The sequence below is a fragment of the Heterodontus francisci genome, chromosome 33 (genome assembly GCF_036365525.1).
Source record: "Heterodontus francisci isolate sHetFra1 chromosome 33, sHetFra1.hap1, whole genome shotgun sequence".
Lineage (NCBI taxonomy): Eukaryota > Metazoa > Chordata > Chondrichthyes > Heterodontiformes > Heterodontidae > Heterodontus > Heterodontus francisci.
The window spans coordinates 32084568-32109995 of NC_090403.1; the positions used below are offsets into that span (position 1 = coordinate 32084568).

Below are 25428 nucleotides of genomic sequence, written 5' to 3' on the forward strand. Positions count from 1 at the left end.
AACAGCGAATATGGAAATTATTGAGCTTCTTTTCCTGGTAGCTGTAAGTCGCCCAAGTTTCACAGCCATACAGCAAGGTGCTGAGAATACAGGCCTTATAAACCATCAATTTGGTCCCAAGGGTCAGCTTTGTGTTATCCCATGCATGTTTTGCAAGTTGGCCAAAGATGATAACTGCTTGCCGATTGCATGTATTCAGCTCTGCATCAAGGGACAGATTGTCCATCTCCGTGGACCCAAGGTAGAAGAATTTGGCAGATTTTGCAACCATGTTACGAATGCACATCCACTGTCAAAGTACTGCATTCCCTAAATGACACACACTGCTCATTACCGCCAGCTTTAACTGCTACTTCGTCAAATCAACAGAACGTTGCTTCAGATTTCCTTTGAACTGAGTCACATAACAAAACAAATGCATTCAGCAGTGATAGCTGTCAGGATAGAATTTGCAGACAGAATCAGGCACAGTGAGGAAAATGATTTGCATGTTGTCAGAAAATATCAAAATAATTTGTAAAAGTAACAGGCAGGGAATCCAGATTTATTTTCCTCTTAGCTGAATAATTCCCTTCTGAATACATTGTAGCCAGAAATGTTTAGTTCCCATTCCTGCCCTGGATTGGGGAACACCAGGCATAACTTCAAAGGCTGCAGATATATGAAACTCGTCCATGTAGTGAACAATGAACTGGATAGTAATAAACTTCAGGAGGACATAGGCAGACGTGTGGCAAACTAAATTTAACAGAAAAATGTGAAGCAATACATTTTACTCAGGGAAGTGAGAAGAAATTTTAAAAGGAGTTTAGGAAGGGAGAGACATGGGGGTGTATCTACATAAATCTTTGAATATGGAAGGACAAGTTAAGACTATTAAAAAAGCATATGAGGTCTTTGATTTTGTAAATAGAGCAATAACAAGGAAGTTATGCTAAATCTTTATAAAACACTAGCGCCACCTCAGCGGGAATATTGTGTTCAATTCTGGGGATGGCACTTTAGGAAGGATGTCAAAGGCCTTGGAGAGGGTGCAGAAGAAATTAATTCTGTTGGTACCAGAGATGAAGAACTTCAGGTATGTGTAGAGACTGTTGAAGCAGAGGTAGTGCCATTAGAACAGGGAAGGATAAGAGGAGATCTGATAGTAGTGTTCAAAATGAATGGTTTTGATGACATAAATAAAAAGAAACTGGTTCCAGTGGCAGAAGGATCAGTAACCAGAAGACAGATTTAAAGTGTTTTATGAAAGTGCTTCCATTTTTTTAGTATTTTTTTTTTTTTTGAGGACTCGTGTTTTAGAATTGTGAAGATGGATTCATTGGGAAGACTGAAGTGATTCCACAGATGGCTGGAGGACTCTGTTTAAAAACATTTACAGGATTTCACATGTCTTCAGCTAAGTAAACAGGTGCCTTCTGACTATGGGAGTTGTTTACAAGAGAAGTGACATGTCAAAATTAGGTTTCATTTTTGAATACTGTTGAGTCAGTTGGGTTTGTAGCCTACTGAAAGAAATATCCAGCTCATCTTTTCTTCACCTGAGAAACCCTTAAAAAAATCCAGTGTGTGATAGCTGTAATGCCTGATGCCTCATTTCTCCTGTGAAGCTTCTGGAAGACTTACTCTTGACATCTCCTGAACAAACTGCTTCTGAAAAGATCCCAGTGACCTGTCTACGTGTACTCGGACTCCAGACTGCATGCCATCTGGAACATAACATATCTTATAGTTTTTCTTCAAGAATTAAAAAGTACTTTGGCCAAAGCATCTTTATTTTTCCTTTAACTGACGTGAGTCAGTGGGTGGGTGGGATGTGTATGTGTTTTGGGTATTTAGCAGGGAACATATATATTTACTGTCATATTTCAAACTATGCATTAAAGCTTTGCATCTTTATTGACTAAGTCCTGTTTTATTATAAAAGTAATAATTTTGTTGTTCATTAAAGAAATCTAGTTGGTGGATTTTATTCTAAAATAAAAACAAGAGTATACAATTGGCCGTATCGGTAAGTAGGTAAACATTTAAATATATGTTGTGACCTGTGGAGAAGTGGAACCAGAGAAAGAGAGTGCGCTCTCCCTCCTTGGTCATAATAAGTGATTGGCAAAAGAATCACAGGTGAGATGAGAATTTTTAAAAAAACAGCAAGTTGCGGCTATCTGGAATACACTAGCTGAAAGTGTGGTGGAAGCAGATTTAACAGTAGCCATCAAAAATAATTGAATAAATACTTGAAGGAAAAAAGATTACAGGGCTATGGAAAAAATGCAGGGGAGTGCAATTAACTGGATAAGTCTACCAAAGAGCGAGCAGAGGCATGATGGTTCAAATGGCCTCGTCCTCTGCTGTATCATTCTATGATTCTATCAAGTTTACAGCACAAATACCACATTCGATCCTTTGCATCAGTGCTGGTTCTTTGCTAGAACAATCCAAAACTAAGACCACTACCCTGCTTTCTCCTCACGTACCTTGCTACGCATGAAATAGCTATCTAGTTTTGCCACAGGGAGCAGTTGGGAAAACATTTCACGCTCTAGCAACTATATTGCATGGTAAAGCATGGTTCTACAGATGCTGGCAATTCACCATTATAACCTTATAATAGGAGTCTGAACGCGTCCTTGTTTAACTTTCACACTTGTGCACTTTACAGCACAGAACACTGGACAACAGATAATCTTAAATGTCCATGGCTCAAGGGCACTCCTGCCACGTTGTTATTTGTTCTTTGGATGTCATCACTGACAAGGCCAGCATTTATTGTCCATCGCTAACCTGGGCCGAAATGAGTCAGCTCAACACAGACCAAGCCTTGCAACTTCATAGTAGTACATATATACCGTTGTTACAACCAGGTGAGAAAAGGTGTCTAGGGGTCCCTTTTAGCCTTCACCTGGTCTTATTGCAACAAGGCTTAATTTTTTAAACACACTGTTTTGAGCTCCCCCTTAGTGAATCCTTGTTCACCAATTTCCAATATAAGGCAAAGAAATGAGCACACTAGGTTCTCTCAGGTTTAAAAGAAAAGTGAAATTTATTAATCCTTAAACCCTAATGCGGTTAATGCCTACGAATACACGCCACACCCACACTAGCATGCAAATACAATACGCAAATGGAGACGGAAAAGAGAAGAAAAATAAAGTTAAAAAGTTTGAGGCAATCTCTGAAGAGGGGTTTTTTACTGTCCTTCGAGCTCACTGTAGTCCTTGATTGTAGGTAGTCTTACTTTTCGTTGGGGCCCAGTATTCTTCTTAAATTTTGTTCATTGTAGGAGACTTTTCTCTCTTGGGGTTCATGTGTCTTCAGTTCCATGAGAAAGAGCTGGGAGCAGATAGGAGAGAGGTGTTCTCAATCCAGGAGAAAAGAGCTTTCTGCCTTTCAAACACTTTGCGGCAAGTTCAAATTCAAACAGCCAGTTAGTCACGTGACTACACTGGCCTGACCAGGTCTTGTGTGTACTGGAGAAGCAGGGAGTAGGTCCTTTGTTCCAACATTATCTGCCAGTATGCAAAAAACGTCTTTCCTACAAAGGGCCTGGCAATTCCTTGTGATAGGCCCTCTTTTCTTCCCAGCAGCAATTTTAAGTTTTAATGTTCATGTGGCAAAATAATGTGTGCCTCATTCTTAGCATGTGGGGGCCTGCATGACCATACCATATTAGAGTGCATATAGTCAATAAATTATTAGGGCAGCTATAATTGATTTTAATTTTAAGATATAAAATCATGCAAGACAGAAATATAACCAGATGTAGCTCAAACAAGTGAAAAATCAGAATCCAATCGGACCATTTCTAATAGCTAGTTCTGTACTGTACATTGATACTATGGCTATGCCTAAATCTATTGCTAAACTGAACTGAATCAAAATATATGCAACCTTTGCACTGTAACCAAGTAACCAAAGGGGGAAAAATACTTACTTCACAAAATGGAGCTGGCATTCTATATTAAAAGTAATCAAGCTCCACTTTCCTACATGGTTTGGAACATAATTAGACAGTTTAGGTGGAGGGGGGAAATTATTGCTAAGATATATACAGTTAATTATGGTTGGACTGACTACCACATACCCGTAGATAATGCACTATATTATATTGCAATGTTCAGACAAGTAAATGGCAGTGTTACAAGTGAGCACTTGACATTATAACAATGTCATTTGTTTTGTTTATTGCACATCTAGAGAAACTAAAATACTCAGAATTCAGGAAAATTTTTGAAGAAAAAAACTTAGCAAGTAAATAAAACATTTTTACATTAGCCAAAACATATGCCATGGAGAAAATATTGCAATCTGTTTGACATCAATTGGCTGTTCATCACTATCTTTAAATACATTCCTTCAGTCACAAAATTTTGAATTGCTCATCATGTTTTGTGACTGTTCTGTTAAAAATAATTTTTCAAAAAAGGAATTTTTACTTAAGCTCAATAAGTGTTTTAACCAAAAGGACAGAGGGGGCTGGATTGGCAACAGTGTTACTGTTTGTCACCTGGTTCGGGCTAGGCTTAGGGCAGAAGCCATGGCAACAGACAGAAAATTGACAACTCTCCTTTGATTGGACAAGCCTAGTAGCAAGCACAGAACACCTGGGTGGGTAAAAACTGTCAAGCTGTTCGGCTGTTAGTGCGTTCATCAAGCCTGGAGAAGTCAAGAAAGAACAGAAGACCACAACCCAGCTTCGTTTTCCAATATCTCTGAAGAATCCTGTGAAGTCCACCGTGAATTTGTCGTTTCCTGTATTTCAAGGCAGCTTGCTAAATTACTTGCAATGCCGCCTGAAGAGAACTAATTTCTGGAAGATTCTAAAGACCCTCAAGATTCATGTGCTCAGAAGGTTGGACTGAATGCCAGTTTGGAACAACATAGCTTATTTGCTGCTTACTTCAAAAATTAGCAAGTAACCTACCCAAGCTCTTTTTGGTTCTAACAGAGCTCTGATCTAAAAATCCCTTTGACTTTTTGTGGTTAACCAATTTATGTATAGGAATATACATACATGTGTGGGCGTGCGCAAGTGTGAAGGGACGAAGGTAAAAAAGGACTTTAAAATTGATTACAGTAGTAAAGACTTTTTTTTTTCAAAAAGATTTAATGTTGGGTTCTTTAAAAATTTGATCTAGGTGCTACGGTTTTACTTCATTACTAGTTAACACTTGTTTTATAATAAACTGTTAATTTTGCTTGTTCGGTAAAGAAACCTGATTAGTGTGTTCTATTCTGGAGGGAAAATATTATATACAATTAAACTTTCCATTTGTTGAAACAGTAAAAGAATATGTTGTGACTTGTGGAGAAGTGGGACTGAATTAACAGTGCACTCCTCTCACCTTGGTCGTAACAACTGAGACTCAAGGTCATGGCAAAATCAGATCGTCAATATCATACTTTCAAAAACTTTCCTTTTGCTAACTTTAGCACCTTTTAAAATATTAAATCTTAAGTGAGCTTTCCAAGTTTTCTAATGGTTCTGTTCAAGGTAACATGCATCTAGGACTTCAGTTGGAATGACCTAGCTGCCTTAGGTTAGAGCAGCCAGGCAACATACAAAGCATGACGGTTACTTTCCTTTCTCCCCCCCCATAACCTACAATAGGAATGTAAGCCTTAAACAATGGGCCAAATTTTCAAAACATTTGTTACATGGGTATTGGATCTCCCTCTCTTAGGTTTCTATTAGAATTTTAAGTTCTGGTTAAAGCTGATGGTTCTCTGTCCTCACTCATGCACTTTTGCTGTCATCAGTAATCACAATACAATTACATCCTCAGTGCCGATTTAGATAGTATCATTCCATTTTCCTCTGCAATTAAGCTGGACTTTAAATCTGAGTTACACCGGGACAAAGTAAAACAACTTCAGACCAATGATACAGGTGCAGGTCAAATGCAGTCTAAACACTCAAATTGAAATCGTTACGGCAGTCACAATTCAGTTCCAAGAGGAAACATCCATACCAAGGCACTGTTCATACTTGGCAATCACATTCAATTACCATAAACTTCCTAATTGTTTGCTGGATCTGGAGCACCTAAAAAGGCGATCCAAATATAAAATATACCTACAAGCTCCAGCCAAACTGCGGCAAACAGAGGAGGAAGGACATCAGTGCTCCTTGCTGTTTGCCTTCCAACTCAATATCCTTTCTGAATTGCAAACAATCTAATGGGTCATAAATCAACGATCCTCAGTTTTTCTCAATGACGAATGTTAAGCATACAACTAGGCAAATTCTATAGTCATCAAGATAACATATTAATCCATTCTAGTCACTATTTATTTCGGCCACTTACAAAAATGATCATAGCCTGCTGCCCTTTTCACTGAGATAACATATCTCCAATTCTGTGCATAGCCCAGAAATTATTCAAATTCCCTACCCCACCACACGAAAAAAAAAAATCACTGCTACCAACTGCAACCCAGGAATACAAAGCCAAAAGTATAACCAAAGTACTACATATGTGGTATCAGAAAATACACTGGAATCACCAGAAAGTAGTGATTAAAGAGGTATTTTTAGCAAAAACATAGATACATCAGCAACAGGTCCAGCATCAATGCTAGTCAACACAGAATATCAGCTCTAAAGCTGTATACAATACCTGTAGCACTCACACCAAGACATTGCTGCTGTTGAAAACCTTGTATACAGAAATTCAAACACATTTATTTATAACTTGCTGCACCAGGGTTACAGATGAGGAAAGAGCTCTGGATTTACCCAGGTCCTTCTATGCGCTCAATAACCATCAGGGTCAATTTCACAGATCTCTCCTGATTAGACATAGCTCCAGCTGCACTGTTACTCAGTGCTCAAAGTCACTGCTACAACCAGGTAAGAAAGAAACATTTAACACGGCACTGGTACTGGAACTCCCTGTGGGTCTGAGCCAGACAGAACCTAGTTTACATTTGTAATTCCCGTCAGGCAGGAACTGCAAATGCCCTATTTAAGAAAGAGCTCTGTACATGCCTGTATACAATCACACGCAGAACTCTTTTCAAGCAATTAGAAATTTAAATGTTTAGAGAGCAGGGATGGGAGAATCCCTGCTCTCTACATATAAATTGACATAAGTATGCCAAAACAGAGCCCAGGAGTTTCAACAAACCCTCAGCATTTGTTAACTAAACTGGACTGATATTTCTTGCAGTGTCAAACAAACTGATGGGATGCTACACCTGCCAAGGAGTCTCACCCGCTTTTACTACCAAGTCAGGTCAGGTCCCATCTCTGAAATTCAACAGTGCTAAATTGGAAATCATTGTACCAATGCTTAATTTTCAAAGTAAATATGCCCTTAGTCTTATTAAATCAGTGACTAAAAAAGGTATCAAGGCCAATTACAAAATTGGAGACAAAATGTATTTTTTAAAAATAGATGTGTTTTATATACATTCATGATAAAACTGGGCACTGCAGATAAAATACAGAAAGAGTGGCTTTAAAAACACAAGCTGACAATTGAATTCTAGTCTGTTATCAACACTATATTAAAATGAGATTCAACTGTAATTTACTATGGGAGGATAAGAGTCCTCAGTGATCACAGTCCTCTTAACTTCACATCAAACTGTTCTTTCAATGTTCCTTTTATAATGATGTTGATTTGCCCTAGTATGAAACAGCAGGCGATAGGAGCTTGAGCTTTTAGCAAATCGTCTGACAGAAGGTCATCGAGCTGGTACGTTAACTCGGCTTCTCTCTCTTGCCACAGATGCTACGTGACCTGCTGAGTATTTCCAGCATTTTCTGTTTTTATTACACAAAAAGGAACCACTTTCATTGGATGCCACCTGCCTTTTGTTGATAAAACATGGCAAAGAACTACAGATTTCATTTTTCTCCTAGCTACTACTACCCAACACAATCCTCCAGCAGTAAAAAGTCAATCTCTTCCATGTACTCAATGGATGCTCTTAACTCAATATATACATTGAATTTTGTTTTAGAATTTTTTTTTTGTTTAAACAGTGTAACAATATTGGGTTGGGTTTGCATCCTTCCATCTACGAATGATAATGGAAACGCAGCAAATAATCCATTTAGGTGAGATGTCTTCGCTTGGTGCATCTTTGCTGTTAGCTGTGAAGGCCAATCCTCGAGAGGTAGGTTCTGCCACAAGTGCTGCACGTGAAGCTGCCAAATGACAGTGAGAGTTTTTGTCATTGGCGCCTGTCGTCAAGCTGCTGTAGCCACTGGCCATCATGATCATGCACACCAGTCCACAAAATGTGTTGCCATTTCCCTCTTTTGCCAGCTAGTGACTCCCAGGTGTGATAGTCGACATTAGAGCCTTCATGTCACGCTTACAAGCATCTTTGAAGCGGAGTTTTGGGTGCCCCACTGGTCATCTGGCCCCGCCTAATTCACCATACAGCAGGTCCTTGGGTATGCAACTGTCTTCCATCCTGCAGATATAAAAGCAAAATACTGCGGATGCTGGAAATCTGAAATAAAAACAAGAAATGCTGGAAATACTCAGCAGGTCTGACAGCATCTGTGGAGAGAGAAGCAGAATTAACTTTTCAGGTCAGAACTGAAGGGTCACTGACCTGAAACGTTAACTCTGCTTCTCTCTCCACAGATGCTGCCAGACCTGCTGAGTATTTCCAGCATTTCGTGTTTTTATTCCACCCTGCGGACATGTCCAATCCATCAAAACCACCTGTGTTCGATTAGTGCTAACACATTTGCAAACTTGGTAGTTCTGCCTTTGAGAGGACTGCCGCATGTGTGATTTCGTCCTGCCAGGGTATACCCATAATGCGCCACAGACAGCAGAGATGTAAATTATTGAGTTTCTTTTCCTGGTAGCTGTATGTTGTCCATGTTTCACAGCCATACAGGAAGATACTGAGAACGCAGGCCTTATAAACCAGCAGCTTGGTCCCAAGGGTCAACTTGGTGTAATCCCATGCACGTCTCACGTCAGCCAAGGGTGGTAGCTGCTCGCCCTATGCATGCATCAAGCTCTGCATCAAGGGACAGATTGCCTGTCACCACAAGTACGGAATTCCAGCCATACTGCTCAAGCACAGTAAGTCCCATCTACCACCACACCTTTATGACCTTCTCTGATGGAAAGTAGGATCTGTTCCACAGGAGATGCGTGACATCAAAATCTTCACACTATACCAAAACAAAGTCGATAGAGGAAACTGCAACAACTACAGAGGCACTCCTTAGCGTCACAGGGAAGCCTTTGCTAGGGTCATACTTAAAAGACTCCAATTACTTGCAGATCGAGTGTATCTGGAAGCGCAGTGCAGTTTCCATGCTAGCAGATCTACTGTGGATATGATCTTCTCCATATACCAGCTTCAAGACAGGTGTAAGGAACAGAGTATACCCCTTTACCTTACTTTTGTAGATTTCACTGAGGCATTCAACACTGTCAGCAGAGCAGGGCTCTACAGGATTTTCGGAAAAACTGGCTGTCCACCAAAGCTCCTCAGTCTCATCCGCTCCTTCCATGACAACATGCTTTGCACAGTTTGACAGTTCCATTTTTGACAGTTTTGGAGTGAAGAATGGAGTGAAACAGGATTGTGCCCGAGCCCCCAGTGTTTGGTATCATCAGCTCCATGCTCCTAAACTTCACCTTCCCAAGGAGTCTACCTGCACACTAGGTCAGACAACAAGCTCTCCAATCTATCAGGCTGAAAGTGAAGACAAAAAACACATTGCGTCCTTCTATGGTGACGATACTGTACTGGTCATTCAGCTACAAAGACTTATGGACTGTCTCTCCCATACCTACAACTTGTTCTCCTTGACTATAAGCAACAAGAAAACCATGGTCATGGGACAAGGTGTTGCATCTCCGCCCCTGATCACACTAAGTAGTACCCCACTGGAAGTGGTTAGCAAATTCTGCTACCTCAGGTCCCAGGTGACAACCAGTCCCTTGATGCAGAGCTCAATGCACACATAGGGAAAGCAGTTACCACCTTGTGGCAATATTACAAAGGTAGTGTTAACATTACAAAGGAAAATTACATAAAGGAATCTTGTGTTTAAATACAAATAAAATTTCTTAAAATTACTCAATACAGTAATAAATTTATACATTGTTCAGAGAACAGAAAGCACGGTTCTGTATGTAGGAGATACAAAGTGATTGTGAAACATACTTGATTGTCCAGACTGTGCTGCAGTTTAGCTTTTAGGTACATTATTGTGTTCGTCATTGAGAAAAACAATTTTTTAAAAAGCTGAAGGCCAGTTTTGCTTTTTAATCTATGAAACAAATGGTAAATTATATAAGCATTAATTCTGCATGATATTTGATGAGGCATTTTTATCCATCAAGTGAAATAAAATCATGAAAATTTGATGAGACCGCAACAATAAATAGGGTTGAAATGGGTAATTAGGGCATGACAGAGTCATAGAATAATTTTAAATGGATGGAATTTGATCATTTGGTCAGAGGAGTGAAAAAGAAATCACTTAGCCCATCAATTCCTTTTATTATATGTCAACTCACGTTCGATTGTATTTGAGTAACGTCAGTGTTTTTGCCCCTTACACTGTTTGATGGCTTTCTTTGCTTAAGTGCAATCGAAGAACTAAAACTGAACATGGTATTCTAAAGAGCTAATAGACATTTGCAAGATTATGAGAAGTTTATAAAGGGTAAATAGTGCAAGACCATTTCCACTGGTGGCAAATTGCTAACAAGGAAGAAAAGACTCAGAATTACCATTAGAAGTGTGAAGGGGGGAGTTAGAAAAGAGAGGTATTAAAACCTGGAATGCTTTATCACAAGAGGCTTAGAAAAATATAAAAGTATGCAGGCTAGAGATGGAAAATAGGATTTGAGCAGTTTAGCTAAAGTGCCAGCACTAGCACACGTGCAATGGCATGAATTTCCTATGCATTATAATACCATTTATGCCCTCCGATCCCAAATTATTTGCATCCTTTGAATTAAAAAAGGCAACTTATCATTTAATATTTAGTATACTTCAGACATGTTTCTTCCACCCTTGCCACCTCCCGCCAATAACCTTTCTGCACTGCAAAACTTAATAGTTCTCCAACTGTTCCTCACAGCTCATCCACTTCACAATTAGAGATCAGTTCCATTGCATTAAAAAGGTCCAGAAAGTAAACATGTTTTTTTTTTGTGGAATCAAAACTATTTAATTAAGATTTATTCAGCTAATTGTAATTTTGGCATAACTTCGGTTAGCATATTCAATTGTCCTCGCTATAAATCTTAGCACTTTTTTAAAAATTAAGTGTCTAGGCATTGAGGGTTACAAATCAATTCCCAGATCTTGTTAATATCTCCACACGCTCATTCAAGATCACTCATTGAATATCTATGTCTCTCATTTGTTGAGCTATCTGTAATACTTTTATTTAAATTTCAGGTTCTGAATAATTAAAAAAATTTGCTTGTCAGCTAGAGGCGCAATATCACTGGTCTTCTCAGTCACAGATCAATGTCACATCCCAACAGAGCCTTTAATTTCCATTTTCAGACTGCAACTTTCCTTTCTAATAAAAAAAATACTTACAGGAGAGAAATGAGAAGCAAGAAAATCAGGACTGGGCCTGGAGTGAAAGACATTTTTAGCCTTGGAATCCCAAGTACAGAACTTCATTTTACTCTATTGAAATTATCAATTCAGGAACGGAGTAATTTCTAAAAAAATAAAAACCCAATACATGTATAAAAAAATACAAAATTATAACTCAACTATTTCTGCATTATAGAGCTATCCTAAAAACTCACTTTGTTTAGCTGTAAATTGGTTAGTTAATCTTAAAATCTAAGGAGCAAATTTGTTTATTAAACATTCGTCATCTATTTCTTTTATTCTCAACATTCACCTCAATCATTCCACTTCTAGCATACAATGCATCATTTTCTCCAACTTGCATACTCAAGTTCTCTCTCTAAGCTTGGAATGTATAATCAAAAAAAGAGTTTATGGCAACCCATTTCTGTCTTTAAACTAGACGATAGTACAGATAAATATTCCCCAGTAATATAAAAAGACTAATCATTTTTAGGGCCTGTCCATAATCTCACAACACACAACATTTCAAGAGCCTTGCAAGTTACAATAAGGCTGATAGTGCATTTAGAAAAAATGCTGTCACGTTTGATTCTGCTACATCTTACAGATTTGCCCTGCAGCAGCAGTTGCCACTGTTGTACCAATACACCAGACAGGCACTTGAAACAGATGGCTGGGAATGTTTTGCAGGCTCTTATACAATTATGGGGTTCAGATGCATCATAAACCACAGGAGTAAAACTGGAGAAGTTTATTAATATCATTTCAACCCAGACAATTGCATCACATTTTCTAATGCACTCCAAACCATCTGTTATATATACACACATTTGCTTTAAAAAAAAAACTCATGATTTTCTTCCCTTGTGTATAAAACCACAACTTATAAAGCTTATCACCATATAGTGGAAAAGATATAATCCATGTATCATAATGGTACCCATAACGTGATTACAAAACAGCACAAGGAACATTATTTCTGGCATTATAAATCCTTCAAATCACACACCAAACCAACTTGTACATATCATTCATTCATTGTTGTTGGGTAAAAATCCTGAAACTCCCTATTGAACAGCAGTATGCAAGTATCTTCACCACAGACTACAACAGTTCAAGGCGGCGACCACCACCAAGTTCTCAAGGGAAATTAGAGATGGGAAATAAATGTCGGCCTTGTCAGATGACGCCACATCGCGAGAATGAATTTAAAATAATGTAATAAGTTCAACCAAATTGGGCAGTGTATCAGTAAACTTCTAAAATAATCTTCCTTTCAATATTGCAACATAATTTTCTCTACTTAAGGTTATTTTCCCTGTTGTTGCATACCATTGCATTTTAAATTCCAATACTCCAGACATGCACTTGAAACAAAATTTTCCACAAGGAGGGCTCCTAGCCTTAGCCACTGCTCCAGTCTCTGACTACCAAAATATCTCCTTCGTCTTCTAAGTCCTACAGCATATTGTTGGTTCATAACTATGGTACTACAACTGCCAGTTTGAAACTCTTCAATAAAACATCCACCCTGCCAATGGCGGAGCTTGCACTGATTCAAGTGACAAACAACTTCTGCATCTCCAGTTATGGCTTCACTGTCTCTCCTCAGCCACTCCATTTCTTCCACAGCATCAATCAATGGGCGGCACAGTGGCGCAGTGGTTAGCACCGCAGCCACACAGCTACAGCGACCCGGGTTCAATTCTGGGTACTGCCTGTGTGGAGTTTGCAAGTTCTCCCCGTGTCTGCATGGGTTTCCTCCGGGTGCTCCGGTTTCCTCCCACATGCCAAAGACTTGCAGGTTGATAGGTAAATTGGCCATTATAAATTGCCCCTAGTATAGGTAGGTGGTAGGGAAATATAGGGACAGGTGGGGACGTGGTAGGAATATGGAATTAGTGTAGGATTAGTATAAATGGGTGGTTGATGGTCGGCACAGACTCGGTGGGCCGAAGGGCCTGTTTCAGTGCTGTATCTCTAAATAAATAAAAATAAAATAAAATAAAACCGCTCAGTCCGCAAGCAGGACCCCGAGCTTCCGGTTGCTTGCCATTTCAACACTCCCCCCTGCTCTCATGCTCACATCTGTGTCCTGGGATTGCTGCAGTGTTCCAGTGAACATCAACGCAAGCTCGAGGAACAGCATCTCATCTACCGATTAGGCACACTACAGCCTGCCGGACTGAACATTGAGTTCAATAATTTCAGAGCATGACAGCCCCCCATTTTACTTTCATTTTTAGTTATTTTTTTCTTCTTTTTTTTAAACATTCTTTTTTACAATCTGCTTTTTTGCATTTAGTTCATTCAGTTTGCTTACCCACTGTTTTTTTTCAGGTTTGCACTTGCTGCTGTTCAATATTCAGTGTATTAACAGCTAATCTGTACTAATGCTTTGTCTTTCAACACACCATTAACATATTGTTTGCCTTTACTGCGTGGTTTTGGTCAGCTATGTGGCCTGGTCCAATCTCGACCTCCTTTGTTATCTCTTGCCCCACCCCCACCTCACTTGCTTATAACCTGTGACTTTTCTAATATTTGTCAGTTCCGATGAAGGGTCACTGACCCGAAACGTTAACTCTGCTTCTCTTTCCACAGATGCTGCCAGACCTGCTGAGCGGTTCCAGCATTTCTTGTTTTTATTTCAGATTTCCAGCATCCGCAGTATTTTGCTTTTATCAATCATTCTATCCTCTTCCAACTTCTTTCCTCGGCACTACAGCTCCACAGCACTGCTTTCTTCTGGTGCGACTCAACAAAAACACATGTCCTTTCAACAGCTTCTCTTTCCTATCTTACTTTGCCCATCTCAGTGTACACCAAGGCTCCATCCTTGATTGCTAATTATTTTGATGCTTTTCCTTAGAGATATCATCTGAAAGTATCAGGTCATAATCCAAATGTACACCAACATACAACTTTACCTCTCCATCAGTCCCCGAGGTTATTTCCACACTCTCCAATTTCCTGTGAGATATCAAGATCTGAATAAACTAGATGAAATTTTGGCTCAATGTCCATAAAACTAAAGTCACTGTTTTCCTTCCCCATCAGCACTGCTGTCGCTCTGGCCTCAACTGCAGCAACCTTGCCAACTTCCACCTGACCAGGTCGATGAGGTGCAGCACTCCAATATAGTACTCAACCCTAGGCAGAACTTAACTCCCCCATATAACTCTCACCAAGACCACTTACTTCCACCTCTGAAGGACCACCAGCTTCAACTCTGCTCACTTCCCAATGCCAACCTAACCCATGTCTTCTACATCAAAAGCCAAATTATCCAACAATCTCCTAGTCAGCCTCAGTTTATAGCTCATTCAGAATGCTCCAATCTGCATTTCCTCCAAATTCTAAACTCCCGCTACTTTCCACTTTAACAAGTTCCACTGACTCCCTATGCTCCAGAGAAGATTCTCATCTTCATTTTAATCTCTCCGTGTCTTGTTACACCCTACCTCAATTTACTGTGACAGGGATCATCAACCTGTGGCTCTTTAACATCTCATTTGCAACTCCCAGCTTTTTCCAGTCGAACTGCATTATGAAAAAGGATAAAAAGGCTAATCTAAACATCTGAAAATACATATACTGAAGATACAAAGGAAAACATGAAAAAGACGCAAAAAAGTCAAAAAGTGAGATAGTTCAGAGTTAGGTCTATTTTAATTTCTTTTTTTTTCTATTGATACTTAAATTCAATACATGTATTTTATTTTATATGCAAATTAGACATTCTACCAGAGACATGTGGCAATTTGCCATGTATTTAGTTTAGAAATGCTTAATTTTCATTTAGGGCTCCCAACAACTTTTACTTTAGTTTATTTTACTTTTTTTTTTAAAAAAAGGCTCTTCAGGTTAAAAGAAAGATTTCCGACCCCTGTACAATGACTTCACTCCACCATCCAAACTGTTTTCCATTCTTCCTCAGCTCTATAAAAAAACAAAGCTTGCATTTGTGTAGTCCGGACAACACAACGCACTTTACAAGCAGAGAATTACTTTTGAATTTTTTTTTAGGCAAATGCAGTAGCTAATTTGTGCACAGCAAGATCACACCTGCAGCAATAAGATAAATGGCAGATTAATCAGTTTGTGGTAGTGTTGATCGAGAGACAAATCTTGGTAAGGACACCAGGAGAACTCCCTTGCTCCTCTTGCAATAGTGTCATAGGATCTTTTACATCGACCTTAACGGTTAGAATGTGTTCAGTAACTCATCTGTGGAACAGCCTCTGACAATGGAGCACTTCCTCAGAACTGTACTTGAAGTGTCAACCTAGGTTATGTTCCCAACCGAGGAGTAGGTCTTGAATCCATAACCTCTGACTCAGAGGCTGCAGTGCTAACACTGAACAAGTTGACACTATGAGGCACTCTTCTACTCGAGAGGTACCATAGTAATTTAGTGCAGCCTTACATGTCTCAGTGTAAAACAATTATAATCAAGGCAGTGCACGAACAGCTCAGCACGTAAAGTGTTTAAAAAGTTATCCCCTATACAGTAATTCCACAAAAAAACTCTTCTAAAAGATGCATTTATATTACAGAACCACTTCCTGAAACTCTTGCTCTGGTAGAAATGGCTCAAGTTATTATGTGGTTTCCCTAGCAGCCAATCAACTTCAAAAACGCACACACAAGTTTGCACATGTGCAATGGTTTTAAAGTTGAAAGCAGTAAGGTCACTGAAGTCCGTACCCTGCCCAGGGGCTGCAGAAGCTTCATGCAGGCCCTCAGTAACAAAACTGCTGTTCAGATCTATATAGGACAGGTACGAGTGCTTCAGGTACCTCAGATGGCAAATTTGACTTCTTTCTAGATGCCAACATGATGCATTCTGAGGTGAGGGTGGAAACCACCTAGAACAGGCATGTCATTCATATTCAATTTATGGGTGAATGTGAAGGTGGTGCTCTACAAAGCTGTAATGAAGGCTTCTTGCACTACAGGAAACACCAGGTTCCCCTACCGAACAAACTTAAAGCTTACCAGTCTTTAGCTTTCCTCAATACAGCTCAAGTTTCTGACTCAAGTAACCATTATTGCTCAAGGTGTGGCAAGCAGTATTCAGAGGCAGACTTCTACCTCAATAGGAAGCTGTTGATTGACAATTAGCAAAGAGACATAGAACTCTAATGCAGAAGAGATAAAACATCTCAAATCTAACTGGGTGACGAGTAGTAAAGTTCAACCAACAGAAAAGTATAATTTACTGGCCTTTGAGCCTATGTACATGTCAGGGTTTGGGAATGTAAATCCAAGGGGCATTCCAGTACTTTTAACGCAAGTACTCCATTTGGCACCGACAAAAACACTGTGGTGCTCCTGTGTCTGTACACACAGAACAAGTACGCAGAGGGGAACAGGCATAATAATGATCACTATGAACATCACAGGCTACGGAGCACAGAATTGGTTGCTGTGATGGCAATTTATATGCAACACACTCAGACTTTCTTTCACATTCAAGAAGATGGGGGTGAATTCCTGGAGCTCCCATTTATGGAGCAAGAGGAAAAATAAATGTTGAAAATTCTGATATAGGATAAAAGAGACTTGAAACCACAAGTACAAAGAAAGAAAAGAACCAGTTGTTAACGTAAGTTGGCACAAGTGAGCAAATTACATTTTAAATGAGCGAACTGGCCAGGAATAGATTGTCACAGGTCTGATGTTCCTTTAGGATACAAAGTGCTTTCATTTGTACTGTCCCTTCCATATCTAGAACATTTCAGTTTTGAGTCTAAATGCAGAATGCTATTGCTGCTAAGTTGCCTGGCAAGGTTGGTGCAGAACAGTTCACATATACACATAAACTTTCCAATAATCCACCATTAACAATCATAAACTGGTAATACTACAAGTCCCATCATGTGATTAAATGTAGCGTGCCTTCAGGTATGTCATTAAAATGACAAAATACCCTTTCACCTACCTCATACACATTACATTGAAAAGCTCCACAAATAGACAGCATCGCAGTAAGAAAAGGCACAATTTAAAGATACACTATCTCCAAGTAAACTGAAGGCAATGATCCAATCTGGAGATTTAGATGACACTTCTGTGGTTTTCCATTTGAATCCCTCAATTAGATTATTTCATCGTATAAAACAAACAGCAATCTTACTTCCCGATATTCAACTAGATACAATTATAATATCCCATTTTTAAACCACCAGTAATTATCAGGGAGCTACGTTTGTTATCTGAACTCCTAAATGAAATTTTATCCCCCCCCCCTCACCCATTGCGTATTTACTCAGATCCATCAGGCAACTGCCTACAAGTACAGATTACTGCAGATACCTGTTACTGAGCAATACCATTCTAGTCATCATCCATGTAGCATACTGAGATACACAGTAGCTCCCATGACAACAGCAAAAAAATATATACAGTACAGCGGGAATTCTTTTGGTGCAGTGAAAATTTTAAATTGCTATCAGTAAACCCACCAGCACGATACTTTAAAAAAGAAATTAATTTTCCATCTCCCAAGTCCAAGGGATCAATTACAAATCTGAAGGGTCACTGACCCGAAACGTTAACTCTGCTTCTCTTTCCACAGATGCTGCCAGACCTGCTGAGTGGTTCCAGCATTTCTTGTTTTTAAATTACAAATCTGCATTTGTTTTGGTTTTCTTCTAAAACCAAAAAATTTACTTCCTATTCAGAAGCTTTCTAAATGTCTGGTTCATTTGCAAACACAACTCACAACAAGGCTCTGCTTACTTAACTTCAAGGCTTCTGTAGTAACAGTGGACATTTCAAGTGTGCAACAGCATTATCTGTGTACGCCAGAAGAATATGTCTTCCATTTATATTAAAAAGGTGTTTAGTGTATTGAAAATAGATGCTGAATTGATTTGATAAAAGATGGCTAGGACAAGGTGATTATGCTAAGATTTATTTGTGAAAGCAAGTAGGTAGCAGCTCTGACAATATGGAATTGGAGCTTAGGAAGGTTTGCACCTGTCTCACCTTACTGCAGATGTCCAAGAACTTCAACCCAACAATGACAACTAGATTAAAATTTCAAGGTTGACAGGATAGCGAATACATATAAGCAGCCATATCAAATATTTTAAAAAGGTAGGCACAGATTAACTGCTTACAAAGAGTTTATACAATCAATGCCTTTTCAAAATAAATGTAAAATTTCTACCAAGAATTAGTATCAATTTAGTTGAAGCTCGTTTCCGGTTCTATATTTTTAAAAACATTGAACACTGATAACCATGGATTTGGGAACCATCTTGGAGCAAATACTAAGCCTATTAAAATACCATTGCATTAGCACCCAATGTTAAATAACTATTTCTGCTGATAGTAATCCAACTCACTCATCGTCAGCTCTGGTAACCCAACAAGCAATTTTACCATCAACAGTGCTCTAATATTCACACAAAATATAAGAGAAATAATCACAAGGATTTAAGTTATTTGGGTCATGGTTAGATTTATTTATTCATTTAGAGATACAGCACTGAAACAGGCCCTTCAGCCCACCAAGTCTGTGCCGACCAACCACCCATTTATACTAACCCTACAGTAATCCCATATTCCCTACCACCTACCTACACTAGGGGCAATTTACAATGGCCAATTTACCCATCACCTGCAAGTCTTTGGCTGTGGGAGGAAACCGGAGCACCCGGCGGAAACCCACGCGGTCACAGGGAGAACTTGCAAACTCCGCACAGGCAGTACTCAGAACTGAACCTGGGTTGCCGGAGCTGTGAGGCTGCAGCGCTAACCACTGCGCCGCCCCTTTTGTTGAATAGCTTGCTGGTATTTGTTATCTAGACTCCCAAATGAAGATTGGCCATCAGTAAGAGCCAGTGTATTAGAAAGGTTCTAACGTTGATTGTCTTTGGAAGGGGTCCCTCAATTTTCTACACAATTTGTTAAGGCACTGATCACTGTCTTCTTTAGACTATTGGTTAATCCAAAGTTATCGTGCAATATTACCATGCGAAAAGCCATTGAAAAGTTGTTTTAAGTTCCACTTTACTGTGTGCACCAAGGGCTGCATGGTCAGCAAAAAGTTCACTTAACAAATGATTGGTTTTACTTTTTGGAATTAGACATGCAATATTGAAGAGGCGTTGGATGAGAAAGCATAATGAAGCAGCAGAGAATATACCAAAGAGTGTTGGTACCAAAACACATCTCTCTTTGACACCAGTACTGATTTCAACTGTCATATTGATTATCATTGTACTGGACTGTAGCCTTTGTATCAACATGGAAGGATCAAATCAGACTGGCACAGAGTAGGTTCACCACACCAGAAGTAGTGGTTGCTAGAGGTTGTGCAAAGTTTTGCTACCTAGAATCAACTGATCCTTTGATGACAAGGTAAACTCTTGCATCAGAAAGACAACAACCACATTCAGCTAACTAACAAAGCATATGTGGGATATTAGAAAATTAACATTGAACATCAAGATATCGCTCAACCAAACTTGCTCCAAGCTCACTGTCATATCAGCGAGACCTGGATCACCTTCAGCTAATATGGATGGACTAAACACACTCTACACCCACTGCACCTGCCGCATCAAGTGGGAAGACAAAGGTCCTCATGCCAAAATACTTGAGAAAACTAAATTACCAAGTCTAATAACACTGTTCACATACAGCTGCCTTTGGTGGCTTTAGCAACTATATAGGATCGAAAATAATATTCTATAGTAAAGGATCCTTTGTACGGAGAGCTTGTAGATGCTTTAAGGGCAAGGCCGCTGATCGGACATCAGATTATAGACATTTGCAAGAAGGATTTTAGATTTTTTTTTAGATTTAGAGATACAGCACTGAAACAGGACCTTCGGCCCACCTAGTCTGTGCTGACCATTAACCACCCATTTATACTAATCCTACACTAATCCCATATTCCTACCACATCCTCACCTGTCCCTATATTCCCCTACCACCTACCTATACTAGGGGCAATTTATAATGGCCAATTTACCTATCAACCTGCAAGTCTTTTGGCTGAGGGAGGAAACCGGAGCACCCGGAGGAAACCCACGCAGACACAGGGAGAACTTGCAAACTCCACACAGGCAGTACCCAGAATTGAACACAGGTCACTAGAGCTGTAAGGCTGCGGTGCTAACCACTGCACCAAAACTTTTCAATACTACAAGCTGGATAAATGTGGCTTAACAGCAAACCATAGTCGAGGGCAGTGTTGCATTGGGAAGCCAAAGAGATTAAGGGTGGCGACGAGGAGGGAAAAGATAGGACAGCAAAGAAAGCACATCAGGCTTCAAGAGTTAATACTCTGCAGGCTTCATCATCTGGCCTTGTTATTTACACCTGAACCATCTTTGATAAGTACTGTCAGTTGACAGTTGAACACTTGAGACACTCATGATGTTGCAGCATAGCAAAGATACTGCTTTGGTGCGTAGACCAATGTCTTCCATGGCAGATGGTCGACATATCCTTAACACACTGGCTCATACTCTGGCAATGCTATGGGACATCGCCAAAATAGCTTTCTTCAAATGCGTACCTAGATCATGACTGACTGGCAATTCCACTATAGGGAGCATCGTAGCAGAGTCCAATCCTATTTTTAATCACCAGCAAAACACAAACTTTGCAGCAGGATACCAGTCAAGAACAGAAACTTCATACCATTTAGCTTAGCACCAATAGGGACTAAATCTGGAATTCCCTTTTTCTCTTTAGGTGAAGGTCATACTAAATGTTGCATTTACCAGAGTCACAACGGAGGCAAATCTCCTGTTTTTAAATAATGGGTGCATGTGGACTTCAGGTTTGATCATGTCAATTTTTTGGTATTCAATACTTTGATGTTTATTTTGTGAGAATGATTTCAAGTCACGGCCCTCTAAAATGGAAAGTAGTTCTTTTTGCATACTATTATTTCCAGTAAATGTCATTAAATGTTTTGGCAGTGACAGTGCTCATAATCTCTGCATAAAATCTAACATTTTAAATTAGTGCAGAATCAAGGATATTAAAGTACTCAAAATGCAATTGGATACTAGGCAGAAACAAAGTAAGAGAGGAATGAACTTTGATGGAACAAATGACCTTTTCTCACTCTTCAGTTTATATATTTAAAAGAAAAACACTCTTCTTGGTTGGGGAGAAGAGAGAGAGAAAAGACACAAATCCATGCATTGAAAGTGGCAGATTACTACCACTTAGCCTTGTTGCTTCATGTTAGGTTAAAGCTGATGCGACTTCCACAATATAGTGCAGTCCCTTATCTCAACACAGTATCTGGCTTCAAACAGCTTTTGATTCTCGTATATTTATTGATTGGTACACTGCAGATTTTTAAGTCACTGCCAGGAACAATGTTTAAAAATATTTTGAAGTAACCAATACAAAGGATATATCACAGAAAACCTGATTACACTTAGCTGATTTAATTTTTGGCCAGAAAAGTTAAATGATTTTATGAACATTATTAGATTAGATTACAGATACAGCACTGAAACAGGCCCTTCGGCCCACCAAGTCTGTGCCGACCGTCAACCACCCATTTATACTAATCCTACACTAATCCCATATTCCTACCAAACATCCCCACCTGTCCTTATATTTCCCTACCACCTACCTATACTAGTGACAATTTATAATGGCCAATTTACCTACCAACCTGCAAGTCTTTTGGCTTGTGGGAGGAAACCGGAGCACCCGGAGAAAACCCACGCAGACACAGGGAGAATGATCATTTCCCAAAAATGGCTGGCCAGTACTCAACAAGTAAGCTTGAGCAGATCCACAATTCACCACAACACCCAGCTCACTATCTAAAAGCATCAAGTACTGCAGAGCCAGCAGACAAAAATCATTACCTTACATAATGTACACACCAGTGTTACTCCTATTCTGAATCGGAACAATAGTATGAGAAATACAGCAGCATGAAGACTGCCACAACTGAACAAAGTATTTTTCTTAAACTGAATCACAGTGAAATTTTTAAAAATGAACTAGTTTTGCTGTGAGACAGCAGCTTTGAAGATAAGGAGCAAGAACCAAAAAAATGGGTGGAGAAAAAGAAAATAAATCTATATTGATTTAAAAAATTGAAATATCCTCTAACAGAAACACTGTACACCGTGAAGTGTTACAGTTAATAGCAGCATTGAAGAGGGATGGTGTGGCTTGAATTACTGTCTCAAGCCTTCACTGCAATAAAGATGTTTGCAAATCATAAAGATTCCAATTCTAAAACCTAAAATACTGTATAGTCTCACAAATCAGAATGACTCAACTGAAGTTACAAAGTCAACCTAAAGTCAAAAGGAGTCTTTGCAGTATGCAAAAAATGTCTTTTGAATCAAAGTACTCATCTATTTCCCTCAATATTGTTTGTGGCACTGAAGCTGGGCTGCACTCACACCCTTGACCCATTTTCCAGAGCCAATCATTATGTCTACCCTCACTCCCCTCTTCTCTGTTGCCACCTCAATTGTTTTTTCACCCTCCCTGCTCAACAAAACAAGCCTTTGAGTCATTAAAAAATTCTGGCATCACTGTATCACAAGTGACTCATTGATGTTACGTTGTTAATAATGACACAGCAGCAGTCATTTCCCCAACAACTATGAATATTACATCAACATAACTGCATAAACTGAAGCCTGCCAAATCCTCAGCTTCACTTAATCCATCTTGGTCCAGGGTTCCTGTAAATCGAAGAGGGAGCAAAATGCAGTTACATGATTGCTACTGACCAATGAGATCGCTAGAAAGTGACACTGATAACAGTGCGTACGAGCTAATGAGATTGATGGAAAGTAGCAGCACATTCAAGATTACCACCGCTAAAGATTAGGCTCAAATGGGAAACTCACCAGTCTGTTTTGCTAGATAGAAGATACAGAGCCACCACGGTATTCGAACAATTGAAACCAACTGGAATTGTGATGCTCTCATGGCAGTTGCACTATTTTTGCCTGATCTAAGGGGAGCTGCTGTGACATCACAGGAGTTTGTGACCTCAGGAGTCACAGCATAGACTGACCATCCCCCAACTCGAGTAAAATCTGCGTCAAATGCACTTAAAATAAAACGGCGAGAAAAACAAGATAACTTATTTTCCACTAAAACTTTGCACCAAGACTTTATACACAGAAAGCCCTTACCCCAATACTCAGACATTAAATGCGATAAGACAAACTCTGAAACGCAGTCTTCTATTTTATTTTTTAGAAAAGAGATAAATAAACTTTTATAGGGGAGACCCTCTCCGCATTTGCTCCAGATGTTTCCAACACGTTAAACTAGCGCCGGTGGATGGCAAAGGGGCAAGATCCGGTCACCACACCCCGCCTCGGCCTCCAGCCTCTCCGGGGAGTAAAGGCTGGGAGGTGGAGCGGGGAGGACTTTTGGATCGGAGCAGGGACGAGCGGAAAGTTTATTTGCAATAAAGACTGGCGGCGCGGCCTGCGGGACTGCAGCAGCCTGCAGAGGGAAGGCGGAAGCCAGCTGCTACCACCGCCTTGCCACCGCCTGACCCCCCCGCTACCACCGCCGGCACGTCGCTTGTTTGTGATTTTACCCGGTTTGCGGCCTTCCCTCGCCAACATACTCACAGACTCTGCCGGGTTTATTGCTGTCTTTACCACCACCATTCCACCCCCCTCGCCTCCACTGCCCCGGTACTTCACGAGTTAACAGGCGCTTCACATCCCATCCGGCAGTCGCGCTGCCGGAAATGACGTCCTTCGCGGCTGCGCAGATTCAGGTGGCCGCTCATCGCAAAGCTGACTTGTTATCAGGTGCATGCGTATTACCCCTCATTGTGTCCATTTGAAGCCAGGGATTGCCATCTTTGATAAAGGCAAAAATAAAAGGAGTAATTCATGTAATGTAGCAAATCTCACTGATTGTCACAATGTTATATGAAAAAATTACATGTTTGCACAAAAGCATAGTTAGCAACAGGAATGATTTAGAAAAGGCAAATGAATAGAGGAGTGTTAATCGACCTGAAACGTTAACTTTGTTTCTGTCTCCACAGATGCTGCCTGACCTGCTGGGTATTTCCAGCATTTTCTCTTTTTATTACTTTCTATGCGTGCACACCCCTAGAACAGTTTGATTTTGACACCTGTTTTAGATTCATAGAGGATATAGCACTGAAACAGGCCCTTTGGCCCACCAAGTCTGTGCCAACCATCAATCACCCATTTATACTAATCCTATATTAATCCCATATTCCCTACCACATCCCCACAATTCTCTTACCACCTACCTACACTGGGGGCAATTTACAATGGCCAATTCACCTATCAACCTGCAAGTCTTTGGCTGTGGGAGGAAACCAGAACACCCAGCAAAAACCCACACAGTCACAGGGAGAACTTGCAAACTCCACACAGGCAGTACCCAGAACTGAACCCAGGTCACTGGAGCTCTGAGACTGCAGTGCTAACCACTGCACCACCCATGCAGTTTGATGCATTTATTTGGCATTCTGCAGCCTATTGCAATTCTGAGTGTGAATCAAAGTTTGTTTTAAATTAAAATGTTTCATCACTCCAACTCTACTCCCTTTTATTTCTAATCCTTGGCAAGTCCAGTGACAATAGGTATCAAAAAAGTCAGCTATTTATCACTGCTTTTGGGTACAAGCAGGAAATAAACACACCTGTATGTGGGATTCTGAATAACTATTAGCTCATTTTTTCTGTTCTAATTTGTGTCCAACAAATAATAGGAGAAAGTAAGGTTTGATTGCTTCCAGTCCTCACCTCCAACCTATCTGGCTGTGACCTGCCTTCCGAATGACCTGATTGGTTGATATTGACAGTCTTCAATGCCTGTAGAAAATATTGTTTTTTCTTGTAAAATGGT

At 39.9% G+C, this 25428-nt stretch overlaps 1 protein-coding gene across 2 annotated transcripts in view; it reads right to left on the bottom strand.

Moving 5' to 3' along the window:
- Positions 1-24268, bottom strand: part of spop (speckle type BTB/POZ protein) — a 120969-nt gene extending 96701 nt beyond the window's left edge. Inside the window, exon 1 of one of the 2 annotated variants that reach the window (XM_068013266.1) lies at positions 24165-24268. The gene's annotated coding sequence lies outside the window, so the exon portion shown is untranslated. Of the gene's footprint in view, positions 1-23195; positions 23215-24164 lie in introns of those variants that run through there. The other variant, XM_068013267.1, reaches the window with a different exon arrangement.
- Positions 24269-25428: the final 1160 nt, after the last annotated feature.